This window comes from Phyllostomus discolor, chromosome 12 (assembly GCF_004126475.2).
Source record: "Phyllostomus discolor isolate MPI-MPIP mPhyDis1 chromosome 12, mPhyDis1.pri.v3, whole genome shotgun sequence".
Classification (NCBI taxonomy): domain Eukaryota; kingdom Metazoa; phylum Chordata; class Mammalia; order Chiroptera; family Phyllostomidae; genus Phyllostomus; species Phyllostomus discolor.
In genome coordinates, this window is record NC_040914.2 from 35410740 (window position 1) to 35428772 (window position 18033).

An 18033-nucleotide genomic window follows, 5' to 3' on the forward strand; every position below is an offset into this window, starting at 1 on the left:
TGATATTTGTAGAATCTTCCCATTAAAAATATTTCTGCCTTTCCTAAAAGCAATCAAATTAATTTATATAAGTTTGAAGATAATGCTGGACTAGTGATAATCTATATTTATTCACTTGTGGTCCTTGTGGTGCATATATGCAGTTTCCTACTTCATTCAGTGAGCTAGAACTCACATTAAGAAGTTTTCGGATGGAGAAATACAGGCTGAGTGATTCACTGTGGCATAGCAAGGAAAGGAGAGAGTAAGAACTTTGTTGCCTTTTTGCACCCAGAGATGTATGAGATTGGAGCCTTCCACCTTCCTATCCTAGTGCATCAGCCTAGAGCCCTCGTCCCGCGAAGGAGTTCTGAACCTGCGTCAATGTGCTAACTTGGTTTCTTACAGCAAAAGACTGAAAGTCAGTCTATAATCTGCTTCTGCTGTTGGGGTGAGGGCATGGTGTGGTGAGCAGAACAGGGACTAGAAAGGCAGAAAAATCTAGATTTGACTCCCTGCTTTCTAAGTCTGTGCTAGTCAGTGAAATTCTTTAAACCTCAGTTTCCTTATTGATAAGGTCATTATTATGAAGTCCACTACATAGGGTTATTGCAAGGAGTAGAAAGATAAGATATGCAAAGTGCTTCTCACGTGACTGACAGATGGTAGTCTTTCAGCAAATAGTATCACTGCTCTAATTATTTGTTGATGCTTTATTCCATCTTAGTATGGCTGACTTTCTTTGAAAATCATGTTGTGATTATTAAGACCCTTCATGGTGAAGCTGATCAGTTTTGACACAGCCTCTGAATCACGGTAGTGAACATCCTATATTAAGAGTCCCCCAGAGCATAGTAAAATCAGGCAACAACAACAAAAAAAGCAAGAACGTTAGCCGCTTCCCGTTCAAAAGCCAGTTTCTTGTGCTAATTGTTGCTGCTACAGGTCACTACACAGACACGCACACACACATACCCAGTTTGTCCGAGTTTTTCCGGGCCCCCAAAGCCATTGCAGAAGCATTGCTGGCAGAGTGCAAGTGAGAGGAGGGTCTGGCTGCAAGGTCTCATGGGACAGAGGGTATGGTGTAGCAACCACTGTTTACCTCGAGCCCCAGGCAGGCCGTCCACACAAGGCCTTCCCAATGGACTTTAGGGATTCAGTACAAAGGTTGAACTGGAGATAAGACACTTTCATTAAGATGGCTTGAGACATGTGTGATTGACGTATTTACTGGATAAAAGTCACTTATATCAAGTAGGCCAGTTGGCACCAAGAACAGTGTTTTGACAGTCTGTCCCTAACTGTGAGTCCTGATGGAATGATGGGCATCCCAGAGAGACAGCACAGGGACACAGGGAAGCTCCTGCTGGAATCAGATGCAATGGTGTCTTCCTTTTCCTGGGAGCACAGACGCTGACCTTGTTGGTCTTACACAGCCCAAATTTGTCATTTCATTTACCTGGTGGGCCCATAATCACTGAGGACATCTTTGTGTCAGGCCCAGATGGACCGAACATCGGCACTGGGGAAGCCTTCTAAAGTAGCAGGCCTGATTCCCCTAAGCCCTAGTCAACAATCGGTGTCATCATTTTATGTGTCATACTGCACGAGACACATTGCTGCACAAGACAACCTTAGGATTGTGTCTTACAGCAGGGATTTTAAATTATGAAAACTTAAACTAAGCTAAAACCCCAATTAAAATACATTAGGGCTTAGGTATAAAGCCTCAAATGGCGAGTGAACAGAGAGACTAAGAATCCCTGATGTTGTACAACATTGTAACAGCCGAAGTTCTCCATGGGCTTTCTGTCCATAGTGGGCAGATGTGTGGTTGTGAGTGGACTTCAGCGATCACTGTGTTTTTAAAACAGGTAAATTACCTTCAGATTTCATTGTCATCTAAGTATTCTCATGCTGCTCAAATACAAAGTTAGAGGGTTTGGGTCCAGTTTAATGACCACTTCTTCTTTATTTGTCACCCACCTGGTGACTGGAGAATCTGTGGAGGGGGGTTGTGCTTCATTCCTCAGCAGAGTAAACCAAACAGGCCAGAGGCCTAACCCATAACTGATGTTTGGTTACAGAAGTTCCAACCTAGTGGAACGTGTCCTTTTCGTTTCCTGAATTAGATCTTCAGGAAATAGCAGAAAACTAAGATACCTCACCAACATGTCCCAATACTTCTGCTTAGGATTGGCAGATACATACAGACCACCAACACACACACATACACACACACTCACGTGCAAAATATAAAATAAAACCAAAAGGTGCCTCCTTTCTGTGTGTGTGCACAAAGGTTTATTTCTTCTCCTGCCATAGGCTGTGCTGCCTCCTTCTCGCAGCTGTGCCTTCTGAAACATGTGACATGTGGTCACCAGAGCTGGAAAAGAGAGAAATGGAAGTCATTCTCTGGCTTTTTCTTTTAATTGAGATATAATTGACTTATAACCTTATGTCAGTTTCAGATGTTACATAATGATTAGATATTCGTATATTTTGTGAAATGATCACCAAAATACATTTCTCATTAAAGGGAGAAATATAAAATTCTCAGCTAGAGCATATGTTTAGATTTTTCGAAGAGATAAAATGTTGTGTTAAGGGGCTTAAAATCATTTTAATTTAGTATCTCCATGTTATAAATTGAAATACTTAGTGAGGAAAAGTCATATGCCTTAATCTATTTATTCTCTATAGATATTTGTATGCAAGAACAAGGTCTGTTTTTTTTATTTTGATCCCTGTGCCAGACATATGTATTTTAGTGGATAGTCAATAAATACTTGTTGATTAAATTGGTCCTGACTGAGGTTGAACAAGAAAGTAATCATGTCAAGATTCAAGCAAAATTTTGAGAGCATATTCTTCAGTAATGAGGATTACTTGATATCATTTAATAACTAAATTGGCTTCAATTTCTTCCCCTCAAATTATGTTTTCTTGTTTAACATCTGAGTAAAATTTTAAAAACTTAGAATATGCTGATGCTGAACAAATCCCAAATTGTGCAGATTAACGATTTTCATTCGTAATGTTTACATCATGGGCTCATCGTTGTATTCCACTGCGGGTCCAAGTTGCAGAGCCTCCTAATGAGCTCCTTCTGTCCCATTAGCTGAAGCTGGCCTCCCTGACTTGTTGCCAGTGGAGATCTGCTTTATGTGAATTCTGGTCCACTTCCAATTGTGGAAGAGTAAAACTTCAGAGCATTTCTAGATGATGACTGTAAAATAATATGCAAGTTGAATTTTCCTAAGTAATTGTTTTACTGATTACACTATTACAGTGGTTTTCAGACTTTTTTTGACGATCACTGATTGTAAGAAATACTTTTTAGACCCAAACTTAGAACACACACACACATACACCCCCCAAAAAAAGGTTCACAAAACAACACTTGATGCATATTGATGTTTTCTCTTCTGTTCCATTCCATTCTAGACTATCTCTGGTTCTGGCCAATGAATTAATTTTGTGACCCACTAATAGTGGTTCTCCATATGGGCTGAAAATAAGAATCAACAGGGAACTTTAAAAAAATACTAAAGCCAAAGACACAGTAGACTAACTGAATGAACTAGAGATTCCAGAAATAAACCTCTACATATTCAGACCCGTGAGTCATGACTATATTAGTACTATATAAGGAAAGGACTCAAATGTCCACACAAAAAAAGTTGAACCTTGATTCTAACCTCAACATTTATACGGATCTAAATGTTAATGTACATGTGACAGGTGTAACTTCTAGATCTGCACTGTCCCATGTGGTTGCCGTAAGCTACGTGTGGCTGTTGAGTCCCTGAAACATGGCTGGTCCACTAGAGACATGCTCTAGGTTTAAAGCACACAGCAGATTTCAAAAACTTCCTGTACAGAAGGAATTCACAAGATCTCGTAAATAATTTTTATATTGACAGCATGTTAAAATGAAAATATTTTATATTAGGTTAAAATAAAATGTTACTAAAAATTAATTTCAGTTTCTTTTTACTTTTTAAAATGTGGCTAATAGAAAATGTAAAATGACATATTTGGCTTCCACTGTGTTTCTATTGTACAGCAGCATTCTGCATGATAAAATAGAATATATTAATAACGTCAGGGTAGGCAGTGATTTCTTAAACAAGACATAAAATGTACTCATATAATAAAAAATATCTATAAACGGAACTATATTAAACCTAGGAACTTCTTTCCATCAAAGCATGCCAATAAAAGAGAACAAGACAAGTACACGACAAGCCGAGGGGAGGAGACATTTGCCATACAAGCAACCAACAAGGAGTCATATCTGGAACAAATAAACAAGCCTAACACAGCAGAAACATGGGCAAGAGATCTAAACAGGCACTTCACAAAAGAGTGTATCCAAAAGGCCAAGAAATGTGAAACCTGTTCAACTTGATTAGCCATCAGGGGAACACAAGTTCAGCCACAGTGAGGTACCACTACACACCCACCAGAGAGGCTCACATGTGAAAAACAGACAATGGAAATGTTGATGAGGATGTGAAGCAGCCAGAACTCTCATATACTGATGTAACAGTATAAACTGGGGCAGCAGCTTTCGAAAACAGTCCAACAATATCTATTAAAGCTGAGTGTAAGTATACCCTGTGGCTTAGCATTTCCACTCCTAGCTATGTGCCCTGCAGAAACACATACATATAGTCACCAAGAGACATGGTCAAGAGTGTTCATAGATAGCAGCATTATTTGTTACAGCTCTAAAAAAGTGACCCAAGTTTCTGGCAACAATAGAATGGAAAAATAGGTTGTGATGCAGTCATGCAGTGGAATACTAAGCACCAATGAAAATTAGTCTCCTGCTGCTATATGCATCAGGCTGGATGCACCTCAGCCACAAATGCTGAGAGGAAGAATCTAGATGCAAAGGAATGCACTTGGTATGGTTCCCTTTATCTAAAGGTCAAGAACTGGTACCATTCATCCATGGTGTTGGAAGGGAGGCCAGGATAGTTGGGGAAGGTGGGGGAGTGACCGAGAGGAGGCCCACAGGGAGGGCCAGACTGCTGGTTATACATAGGTGTGTTCACCTTTATGATTGGTTACTTTGCTATTTATATGCTACACTTTCGTAAATAAGTTTGTTAAGCAGCAATAAACAAGCATGCTCATGCCAGGTCGGCACCTTCAGAGATCCTGATTTAATTGGTCAGGATAGGGGAGAATATGGCTCAAGATTGCTCCGAGGTAATTCCCATGTAGGGCCCTAACGGGTTACAACTGGCCCTTTGAAAAACTGTGTGCTTCAGCATAACTGTGATCATACCAGGCTGTGCTAGGCCCTGATCACCTTTACTCAAGTTACTTGGAAAACATAATTCATGTGGATAAACCTTACAGGCACGGGGAGTCCCAAGGTGAAAGGCCTTAGAAAGCCAGCCAGGTACCTGAATTAGCAGCGGGCCAGGCTGGCAAGCTGCGGCCTGCAGCTCCTGTCACCAGAGGAGATCCCTGCTTTATCGCCGTCACGGTTACTGTGTTCTCTGCAAAGTGAGAGTCAGACCCTCCACCAGCCAGAGGATCACCGCGCGCTGTGCTGTGGTCACCTAGAACCAAACCTGCAGCATCTCCAAGGTCTGCCCGCACCACCAGACTTTCTGGTTTTTCACGTGAAGCTGCAGATCTGTAGTTTTATGTGGAACCCCCTGGATTTTAAATGTTGGCTCGAGTTGTTTTAAAACACTCTGCAGGTCAAGCTAAAGTGATTGCTGGGCCCAGTTCAACTGGCACCACATTCTACCCTGGTTTGTGACTCTGACAGAGTTTTATAGTTAAAAGGAAACCTGTGGATATAATTATATAGTCTACTAATTACTTTTCCCTTTTCTGCTTCTGCAGGGATGTTGTGAAAGGAAACGCTGCACTTTAATACACACACACACACACACACATATAGTACCTGAGATTGTCGGTAATAAGCTGTCATATATACTCAAGGTAAGCATCATTATTTACATTTTAGTTTATCTTACCTCTATTGTGCTTTCTTAATTGTAATCTTGCAAAATGACATCCGTGACTCCAAAGTTTACCATATGGTATTATCTATCGTGTTCTGGGGAGGAGTGGTGATGGGGCCAGGCAAGCGCGCTGTTTTCTTCCCTGTGAAATACTGTAGACTCCTAGCCTTTTCTTGTTCAGAGGGGGATGCTACATGAAAGTTTGATTTGACAGCACCAGGTGGTGAAGAACCACACGATCTTAGGTGGCGTTTCCCATCTGCGTTCTGCTCTCAGCCAGACTTCTCTCCTTCCTGGCCCCCAACCCTGCTGTTCCATGTGGGGGGAAGGTTTGGCCCTGTTCTGCAGGTTCCCGGCTTCCAGTCTCTCACCTGTAAGAGAACCTTCAAAATCACGTTTCTTCAGAAACATCACAAATGGTAATCAAGTAGGGTCATGGGTGTGGTGAAACATTATCCAAAGAGCATGCTCACAAATATCAGTTTGATGAAAGCAAAATCAAGTCATGGAGAGAGAAGTCACATTTTTTGCTAACCTTCATTTGAGTGCGGCCCTGTGTCTGTTTGAGCAAATGACTTGATCTCTCCAAATTTTATTGTTTCCTACTAGATGGAGTGTATTTATAGTTACTGTCTTTGTAAGGATTCAGTGAGTTAATGATTATGGAAGAGACTTTGTAAATTGTGATCTGTTTTGTAGTTAGTTATCATTTTAATCATCTCATTATTTTGTAATGGTGTGTGGAAAAGTAGTGTTATCACTCTCAGTGTTCAGCAGCAAAACCAGGTGTCAATGCCGCCAGTCATCCGAATCACAACTCTTGCACTTCGTTCTGCACCAACAGTCCTTGCTCACGTGGAGGAACTCTGCCCATACCCCGTGCTGCGGCACAGCCACAGTTCCTGCTGGGCCAGCAGAGAACTCAGAAGGGCTTCGTGGCCAACGCATACCACCGCCACCTTTTAGCCTATAATTTTCTGCACTTTCTCACCAAAAGTTTCGCAAATGGATTTCCCCTGTCTACTTTCTAGTCAGGTGAGAGTAAATAGTGAAGAGCAGAGGAGGACTGGGAAGCATCAGGAAGCCAGGGAAGAATCACGTCCTGTGAATCAGGAGGGCCCTTTCTCTAGGAAGGAGTGGTTCAGCTGGACAGTCAGGAGTTCCATGAGGATTTCTGTATGGGTCATGCTACCAGTCCCTCTTGCGGTTGCACAGCCTGAACAGATCCCTGACTCTCAGAATTTCTGGGAGTTCTGGGGTTGCAGACCCACTCTGAGGCCCTGTGGACAGGTCCACCACTAGCAGTGGGGAGAGCCAGGGCAAGAGTCCATAGGGAGGCATCTGGCCCTCAGCAGGACCCTCCCCTGGCCCCAGTCCTGACCTGCTCGGCCGGAAGCCTTGTACCAACGTGGACAGACTCTCCTGTATGTGTGTCAAGCTCAACTCCTCTCTTCCACTCTCCAATAGTCTCCTTTGGGCCATCCCTAGGCCTAAGAGCACACTGTGCTGTCACTTTTAGGAGGACAGATGTGGACAAGCATCCATGCAGACCTTGGAGGTGGGCTCAGAGCTGTTTGGGCAAGGAATTTGGGGGTCCTAGGTACCCCTAGCAAGTCTAGAAAGGGGGCATGCCCCCTTGGGCCTCTGGACTCCTCAGCCCATGGGAAAGGGGTGTGGCCAGAGGAGAGCCATAGTAAGGTCTTTTAAAACAAGGCTGGAGGGTAAGGATGGGGCTGCTCCTGGGCAAGGTCATTGCCCTTGGAACACAGCTGGTGCTTAATGGTGTCATGATTGATACATGACAGAGTGACAAAGGCTGAGCAATGTGACTCCTCTTCTACCACTCCACCCAGCAAATTTCCACCTAACAGCATGGCAAGGTTGAAGCTGCTTAGATTTCGTAAGGTGGCAGGTGAGTAACATTCTCAGACTCATAAACTAGCAGGAAGAAAGATCTACTGAGAAACATCTTCACTTGCCTTACCAAGGAAGAGAAGTAATTCAGGTTCTCCCACCCCCTGAACAAAAGGACTTCACTGAGGCTCAGAGAGGATCTCCTATCACATTTTAAGAGAATTCTCGTAGGTTTAGAATAGTGTCTCCTACATCTGTTTCAGACAACATTGACACTTGAAGTCTTTGGAGTTGAAGATCTTGTGGTCCTTTTGTTCACTTTCTTTCATTTCATTCCTTTCCTTTAGGTCAGCCTGTAGACATTTCTGTTTAAATTTCACTAACCTGAAGGACGCAGCAGTCTGATCCCCACCCAGCACACGGAGCCGGCCCTGCCCTGGGGGTCCCCTCAGCTCCAGTTCCGTCACTGTTCTTTCTAGGCTCACCTGTGGTCCTGCTTCTCAGAATTCAGGCTTGTCATCCACAGCAGCGTTTCTGCCAACTGTATCTTTCGGCAGAAAAAAAATTGAGGAAATAGCCAGTAAGTCTTAGGATAAAGAAGAAATTTTAGAAAGAAGGCTCAAGACCAATAGAAGAGTAACTGGAAAATCACATTGGCTTGTACTGGGGGAGTGACTTTCCTCCCCGGGGAAAGAGGGGCTGACTGTGCGCCAGATGTCGACTGACCTGGCTGTGCGTTAGCGTAGTGTTCTCTCTTATCCCTGGCGCCTGCTTAGCGTTTATAGACAGAAATCAGAGAGACTGAAGTGAAAAAGCATGTAAGTATTAATACACATTAAACAGAAGCTTTAAGATACCCCTTTGGGAAGAATGTTTGTTTGAAAAGCCTGGAAACCTAGGGCAATTTTTATTTTTATGTTATATTTTCATACAATATACTCAAGAGGTTTTTTCCTTACAAATAATTTTACAGGCAAAATATCTCTAAATTGAAAGCCATAGGTTTAATCATTAATCCAAAAAATAATAATAATTGAAACATTTTCTCTCTATTCCAGACTTTGTAGATACCCTGTATCTCCCTCCCTCTCTCTCTTTCTCTCTCTCTTTTCTCTGCCCCCCATCAACTGAAAATATGGCCTTGTACTTTTTTTTTTCACTTTAAGGGGCTTGTATTAAATAGAGGCTGGAGAGGAATGACTAGTTCTTTTCAGTTTTGAGATCTCACGAGTTACTTTCTCTCGGTGAATAAAAAATACCAAGAGCTGGTGGCCATGGACAGAGGGAGCAGCTGCCCCAGCCGGGACAGGGAGAGGACCCTCACACCTTTGCTCCCTGGAGGAAACCATGACTTCCCCAGCAGGTGCCCGTGTCCCGGCCCCATGCTGGCAGTTCCTGCCAGTGGGAAACCTGGCCTTTCATTGTTTTAACTTGTTTATGATGTCGGAGTCAAAGAAGAAAGCCGTTGAGAATGTGCACTTGAGAAGATTTTTCTGCCCTCCCTGACCCTGCCCTCTGCTGTTGGCTCCCAGACCCACTGCACCCACCCTCATCCGAGATTTCTAGAGTCTTTGTCATCTCATTCTTTTCCATGAGGTGCTTCATTCTGTGGGGGCAGCAGGCTGTACCACAGGAAACCCTGCCTATAAACATTACATAAGCATGTATTTAAAAATATGAAAATTTGGGGATTGCTTCATCAGTGTGCCTTAGTAACCCCAAGTCCTTCCCTGAAAGTAAGTCATCCTCCTTCAGCTGTGAGGTGGATGTTCCAAATTCCTTCTCGATCAGGACGGGGCCCCACACCCTCCTGTAGGTCTCAACTCTCATAAACTGATTCCTTGGGTGACACTGCCCAAGACAGGCTCAGCGATGGAAGAAATCCTGCTGTCACTGAGGAAATGAGTTACCCTGTCAAGTGACACTTGTCCCTCAGAAAAGTTGGTACCTTACCAGCATGTGGTCTGGGTAACCGCAGCCCTGATCAGGGCATTGTCAGAAATCAGTGGACAATGGCTGGCTGTCATGCCCCTGGACGTCCACAGTGCCATTGACAAAGAAATGTAAGTAGTGACCAGGACTAATGCCCACAGCTTATTGGGCATTCATGATAGGCCAGGTATTATACAATGTGATTTAGACACAGGATGTCATTTAAGCCTGACCTAGACTTTGCAAAGATAAAAATTATTACACCTAGTTTGCCAGTGAGGCATTCAGCACTTAGCAGAAGTCAGTTGCTCTCGAGAGGTCACGTAGCTGGAAAGGGATGAAGATGGGCATTCAGATCCCCAAACCCCAACTCTTGATAAGCCAGTAGGCCTTGGGTTCCCACATGCTCTGTCCTGGGAACTCTACTCCAGTGTGTTGTTGGGGGAGGTCTGGGTACTCCCCTCAGGTGAGTCTCGTGGTCGGAAAGGTTGAGACTGGAGGACACTGTGTGATACCTGTTCGGCTTGTCCCTGGGTTTTCTGCTTTGCAGAGTTTGTGCCCATTACGTAGGCTTCCCTTGCTGGGAGAAGGATATGAAACCAGTTATCTCTTCCCAGCGGCAAGCAATGTGGAGGTCTTGGGTGGGGGAAGGCAGCTGTGAAGGATCAGGAAGGTGTCCCCTTACTCTCTCTTGAGGAATCTTTTTTAATCCCAGTGTTTGATCTTAGTTAAACCAGCTTGACATGAGATTCTTGACCATACCCAACAGGGTTAGGATAATGGGATACTATTACTATGTAACATTGGCCCCCCACCTCATTGTGTTTGGGTGTTCGTACACACCTACGGCAGGTCTTTGCAGTGGGTCCAGTTAGCAACCAGTGAGCAGATGAAGAATTCGAGCTGCCCAAGACCACTTAGCTTGCAAGTTCCAGGGCAGGGCTACAAACCCAGCTTTCTGACTCCAGAGCCACAGTTCTTTCTCAGGTGTTTCAGCTGCTTGGAAGACAGTGCATGTGAAGCAGTGCATTGGGTTTTTGGTGTTTGTTTGTTTGTTTCATTTTAAATTTTATCAACCACAGCTTTGCAGTTTCTATGGCAGTCTTACTGACCCTTTCACCTGGGACTAAATGACAGCAAAGATCCCGCGGCGCCCTCCTCGGTCCTTGTACATAGGAAGCTGGTCATCTGGTCTCTCAAATGGGAAAACTTGAGACGGAATCAGGCCTCGCCTGAGGCTCCTCTGTGAGTCACTGGCAGAGAGCTTCCCAACTCCCTTGCTTTTGCATACATCACTCACTTGTGCCTGAGACTAATAACAGAGTAATTTGTGAAGCAAGATGTGTGACTCACCAGGCAGGGGAGGGGAGCTTGCATGGAATGACTTGGAGAGGAGCAAAGTATTTCATAGCACTTGGACAGGAAATGCTGATGTGATGCTGATTGCAATACCATTGCCTCGTTACCTAGCTATTAATTTACATTTTAGACCTCTAAAGTTAACTTAAGAAAACAAATGGTGGGAAGGAAATCCCACTTTTGAAATCAGAATTATCGATGATCAATCCTATGTGACCTTCTCCTGGAGTTCCGCCCAGTGGTCTTGGCCTCCTTTCCTTTGAATCTCAGGATCTGCATTCTCCTAATGTTATCCACACTTTGCTTCACATCCCGCTGGTCTCAGTCACACCTGTTTCTCTGCAAGCTCCCGTCCATGTCAGCAGTCGACGTAAACTTCCACCCTCGCTTACCTCTCTCTGGGTCCTCAGCTGGGCGTTGGCAACCTCTCCTCTGCCGATTGATGCCCAGGTTAGTGCCCACGGCGGAGGTGAGCCAGGGACTCCACACAGGCAAAGAGGCACCCAGAGGGATTTCGTTTGGGTGGGTACTGCCTCCCTAAGCTGCACTTTTCCTCTTCTCTGTATCACCTCCGGAGTCTCACGTTCGTCCGTGTACAGGTGGATCTCCGGAGCCTGTCTTCCTGTGGACTGAGGAGCATGTTTTTAATTTTCTTCAAAACTGTTAGGATGCAGAAGATTCTACCATTTAGCTGTCTGTGTATGTGAAAAGGCTATGACAAGTTTTATGAAGGTAACAAAGTTGCCTTACTGCAAATCAGCTATTAGCTTTTGTATGTGACACATTTGCTTAAAAAAATTAGCCTCTTAAAGAAAAACATAATAATGTGAAATAAATCACCTTAACGACACCTTTCAGTCAAGAGAAACGGGGTGTGTTTTGGGAAAAGAATAATGAAAAAATTTAAAATACCCAGAATTTTACCATTTTCACATAGCAATTGTTTTATGTTTCCTTCTAGTTTTTATCTTCACACACATGTGCACATATACGTGAATGTGAATAAAATAGTATAATAAAGTGATATCATACACCATCATGTGATCATATGGTAGATATAATTTTGAATTTTGGTTTTATTTTTAACATGTCATAAACACTTCCCATGTTGATAAATTTCATAAATTTTGACATGTCATAAACACTTTCATAAATTTTATAAATTTTATAATTTCATAAATTTCATAAATTTTAACATGTCATAAACACTTTCCATTTTGATAAATTTTTAGCTTCAGCTGATTATTACATCAAGTTAACATTTCAAAATGGACTTAAACATTTCAGAATTTAAAAAACCATTATTACTAACATTGAAGTATTTATTAACCGTAGTTAAAATTTTTTTTGTTCACTCTAGGTGGGCTTGAACATTTGAGTGACTCCTAAAATGTATTATCCAGTTTCCAAAAGAGTAGTATCATTTATGTTGCCGCCAGTAACATTAACATATGAATGTAATGATTTTACACTTGTATATAAATGATACATATGGTCCATTTATGTCATAGCACTGAATACTACTTCTAAATAACTTGTAACTTAATAGATGTCAATTACAAAAATTAAGGACCAGAAAGTTTATTCAGTTCCTCTCTTTATAAGGATGACATGATATTTAATAGTTTCATTCCAATTTATCATTTAAGAGACATGTGATACAATGATCTACAACCATTTACTCACTTCATCATTTAATCACCCCATCAGGAAGATGCAATTATCATCTCTATCTTGTAGATGCGGAAACTGACATTTAGTTGTCCGAGGGCACATAGCTAGTGCAGCATCAGCCTGGGCTTCAGACCCAGGCAGTCTGGCTCCAAAGCCGTACACTTGACCGCTGTGGCATTCTGCCTCCCCTAGTACCTGCTGAGCACTTCCTGTTTGTACACTTAGCACGTGCCAACTTTTTGAATGCTATTGTGCCCTCATGCATCTTGAAGTCTGGGGAGGGAGCCAGACTTAAATCAGCATACCAATATCTAATTACTAATTTGATACCTATTATGAAGAAAAAGCACCCAGGAAGTACTTTATGTAGCTTCGGGTGCAAGAGGGGAGCAGGAGCCTTGATGAAGATCTTAGAGACACTTCAATCAAGACTGGAAGGATAAGGAGGGGAGGGGGCAAAGACAGGAGGACGGAGCATTCTAGGCAGAAGGAACAGTCTATGCTCATGTGATTAGGGAGCCGCAGGATGGGCTGGACAGCAGCCCTCTGGAACATGGTAGAGATCTCCAGGCCACTGCCCACGGGGGCAGCTGGAGCCTTCCCTGGGAGCACCCCAGAGACAGAAAGCAAGTCTCTTCTTGCAATGTCGCTCTGCTACCCAACTACTGACACAGGCCACCTGGCAAAGGGAAGCAGGTACAGGGACCAGACATACTTCATAGTGCAGGCAAAAAGGGTGAATTTGGAGCTGAGTGGCAACAAATTTATAGCCCACACAGGCCCTGTACTAGAAGCCCAGTAGATGGAGCAAATTCTTAGCATGTTCTGCAAGGGGCAGGATGTTAATGGGAATCCAGGCCCCCATGAGCTTGTTGTGAAAGAAGTCCCACAACTTCATTTCTTTTTTCAGTTGTAGGAGTTCTTTACGTGTTCTAGATGTGTCTTTTGTGTTGCAAACACTGCAAACATTTTCTCTTGTCTGTAGCTGGCCTTTCCATTCCCCTTAGGTGTTTTTTCATGAACACCATAGTTTTTATTTACTTCTCCATTATATCCTTCCCTGTCTATTAACAAGCAGTACAGCCTAAGCTGTTATAAAAAAATAACTCAAAACTGAAGGACTTTTGTAAGATAGGAGTTTAGTTCTCTTGCATGTCACAGTCCAGGTATCATCCCATTTCCAGCTGTCAGGAGGAAAGACCTCTGTCTTTCCGGGACATGCTGCTTGGTCTTTCGAAGATCATGCCAGTCTGTTCCCCTCCCACGTCACTGACCCAGACCTAGTCACACACAGCCACACTTGGCCATGAGGGAGGTTGGGAAATGGTGACTTGCGTGGCGGGGTGGCCACGTGCCCAGTAAAGCTTGGGGGTAGGAAGCCTGTAAGTGAAAGGCAGAATGAGTGGTACTTAGGTCATGCCATTACCCTCAGTGACATCTCTGGGGTGCTACCATGCTGTTGCCACAAACACTCTGAACTATTTTCTTTTCCCAGTTTCTAAGTCTGCTCTGAATTTCTTCAAGGCTTTAAATGGATCTAATTGGAAAATTTAGTATGAGAGCATTTCTTAAAGTTGTTTTTATCCTGTTGTAAGTTAATTACTTCTCTATGCTAAGTACGGGGTTTTGTTTTTTTTTTCTCTTCAGTTCTTGTGCAGTTGTAAGCCCAGGCATTTACAGGCTTTTTATGCACTAACTTAGTCATAATAAATACCCTCCGCAGTTAAGTTGCTCTGTCGTTTGCATTGTCTCGTCCATTTGAAATGGCACAATTTGAAATGCTCATCGAAGTAGAATTTACAGTTGGCTCAGTCCTTACCCTGTTGACAGGAAGCAAGTGGCCGCTAATGTTTTCCTTGGTGTTTTATCTTCAAGGCATAACCAGTTTTTTTGGCTGAGTTTGTAGAGTCACTTCCAAAGAAAACACAAAGACTCAGTGTAGATAAGCATGTTGACCTGACCCCTGCACCAAGTTTTAAAAATCGTTTTGCAACTAATACAAACGAAATTGCTTGTAGGCAATTAAATTAGATAACATTTTTGGCCATAACATCTCTCCTTGATTTTCAGCCCCAGTAAACCTCCCATCCTTTCATTCAGCAAATAATTACTGAGTGTCTACTGTGTGCAAGTGTTGAGTGTACAACAGTGAACAGGCTGGACAAGGTCCCTCTTTTTCTGGAGCTGACTTAACCAGACAACCCCGGGCTCACTATTATCTGGTCACCCAGTCTCCCCAGCTCTCACATCTTCCCCCCAAATTAACACTCAGGGAGTGAGACGTTGATTCCAGAGTGTCTCTCTTCCCGTCACCACGCAGGAACGCACCTCTACTGCAGTCTGACTTCTCTACCTAACTTCCCGTCTCTGGTCCCCTTCTCACACAGACATTTTCTCTTCTGGAGAGAGAGTAATTTCTTGTGACTCCTGCATCTGGGCCATGTGTCCTGTAGTCAGCGGTCTTCTGCCCTGGTGTGGCATTAATAGCAGGGATCCTGTGGGTAAGCACCAGAAACCATCCAGAGCCCTAGCCTGACTAGGAGTTCTTACCTCAGCAATAGCTCAAGTGCTACATTTTTACTACTTTACTATAATGTGACTTCAAATAGTGATAAACTTGTGGCCCAGATGGTTTTAGTTCCTCAGTCCTAAGGTCAGATTTAATGTGGTGTTCATCTGAGAAAGTGGCTCAACTGGCGTCCCTCACCCTGTTGGGTTCTGTATCCATGAGGTCAGAAAATAATGAGTCATAAGAACCTACATTAGTTACACTGTCTTCCTGCAAACTGCTGGCAGCTGGGGTTGAAAGTAGCGTTTAAAATTTTCACAATAATAGCAGGTGGGAAAACACAGCTGGGTTATGATGCCACCTCCATTACTGATGCTTCCCTAAATAAAAAAGAAATTAATGCAAGTATTTCTCTTGCAAATATTTCTGATTGTTAAAACAGCCTCAAATCTCTTATGTAAGTACAAATTGTAGTTCCTTCAGATATTTTTATATAAATAGGAATTGCAGTACTTAGAGAATATGCAAGGGATGGGAAAAGGGGAATTGGAGTAACCGATGAGGAAAAAAGAGACTGGGAATGGCCAAGGAGTAAATAAGTGCGTTTACTTCCAAGAGAATACCAAGCGGAGAGACTGAAGAGCTGTTAACTGAGCTGACAGTTCTTCAGTTGCCAGAAAGGCCTAGAGTTCAGCCAAATCAATAAAGATGAGAGATGGGCTACAAGTTTAATGTGGGAGTCACACTGTCCAAAAGGTGACTGAGTCACAGGCAGGGTCCCTGAACGACAGATGCACTGTTGCAAGTGCTCAGAAGTTGTTTTCAGAGCAGTCATTTGTGAGGTTTTGAAAATGCAGGTGTCTCTCTATCCCAGTCCTTCCTAATTCTCTTTCCATCTGGCTGTCGTCGAAGTATTGCAGCGCTTAGACAGTTTACACAGGACAAACGGATCATCCGCTCTCTGTGTCGGGCATTTGTTTTGCACCCCACCCAGCATCTTTTTGAGGGGAGACAGCAGCCTCTTTTACCCTGAGCAACAGCAACAAAAAACCTTAAGTTAGCAGTGACCATGAGGGCCACTGTCAGATTTGAAATTTAGGCAGAGCAGGGACAAAAACGGGGGAGAAAGAAAGGAAAAGGGACAAATGAGTGTCCATTGTCAGTAAGATGAGCTCAGAGGCTAAACATAGGGAGAAACTGACAGATGCTATAGACTGCCATTCTCTTTTCAGTTATTCTAGGGGTGATCCTAATCCTATTTAGGATTAAGAAAATCCTAATCCAGGCACCTCTGCTGACTTGAAGGTTCAGAGGACTGAATTGGAGCTCTCAGCTTCATTTCATGGAGGGTGGGGAAAATGCTAGGTGTATCAGTCAGCGCTTTTGGTTGTAGGCAACCGAATCCACCTCTCATAAACAGAGAGAGGAATTTATTGGAAGTGACTCACAGTGTCGAAGGAGGGTGGTGGACCAGACTTGGGTGGCAGTAGAAACCAAGGAGATGGGAAGGCCAAGAGGCTGACAGACAACTGTCTTTTTAGCAGCAGCTGCAGCCTAGGCCGGGTGCCATCTGCTGCTGCTGGATATCGTCGTCTGCTCCAGGCTCAGAGTCCTGAGAAAAGCATCCAGTTGGCCAAGCCTGGGCCATCCCAGGCCGGCCGCCAGCAGAAGGAGAACCGTCCACCTTGGCTTGCACAGTGGGAAAGGCATTGCACCAACTCCACTCAACAGCGGTGATTTCCCTGCTACTGTGAGGCCCGGTGCTGGGCTACCTCCGAATGGCACTCACAGTGTGCCGGGGTCCGGGCAAGGTGACTCTAAAGGATGCCAGAGGTTCTGGCACAGGCCTGTGGCCTGAGGACGGGGGAGGCTCATAGCACAAGAGGTTTCCATTCTGATGAAGTCCAGCTTATCTGTTTTATATTTTGCAGTTTTGCTTTTGGTGCCCTATGTAAGAAGGCTTTGCCTAACCCGAGGTCATGAAGATCTACTCCTTTATAGTCTTCTAAGAGTTTCATCATTTTAGCCCTTACTTTTAGGTCTGTGTTTCATTTTGCATTGATTTTTGGGTCTGCTGCGAAGAAGGGATCGTTAACTCTTTTGAAGCAGCAATAATTGATGTTTGGTGGCAGCATGTGAAGAAAGAATGAATAATGTAGATTTGCTTTTTTTCTCAGTTTGAACTGCGTCTTCCAGGGGCCCACCCTCAACTTCTAAATTCTTTCTGTCTCTATTTCTCTTTAAATGTTTTTGGCTATTGGGTATTAAAGTTACTATGGCTCTCAACACATCTTGATTCATTGCTTGCATATGGTGCACAGGGCATTATTTAGAGCAGCCAACTCCTACATAATCATTGTAAGCTATTTATTCAATTCTTTAATTAGAATTCTTTAGCCATTTATTATCCACTAAGTTATAAATATTATTATAAATATCAATTAGAAATATTTATATTTCACACTGGACAGAGTAATCCATACTTCCTGGAGTAATATCTTAGAAGTGAACAAACTGTTTAGTATAACAATTATTATAACAATATCAAAAGAAAATCTAACCCATTGCCATTGTTATTTGTTCCCCGGGTTCCTATTCTGTTAAATTTGGAGGCAGTAAAGTAATGAACCTGCTGAGGCAAACTTGTAGGAAAAGATATCTTTGCCTTTGCAGTAGTGTCTTGTTCCGATGCACGAGGGACAAGGCCTGGTACAGAGAGACTCCCGG

General features: G+C 43.3%; 1 protein-coding gene across 1 annotated transcript in view; it reads left to right on the forward strand.

Moving 5' to 3' along the window:
• CERS3 (ceramide synthase 3) overlaps positions 1-18033 on the forward strand; it is an 83275-nt gene that overhangs the window by 1208 nt on the left and 64034 nt on the right. The window contains exon 2 of the mRNA XM_028502392.2: positions 5857-5955. The gene's annotated coding sequence lies outside the window, so the exon portion shown is untranslated. The remainder of the gene's footprint in view (positions 1-5856; positions 5956-18033) is intronic.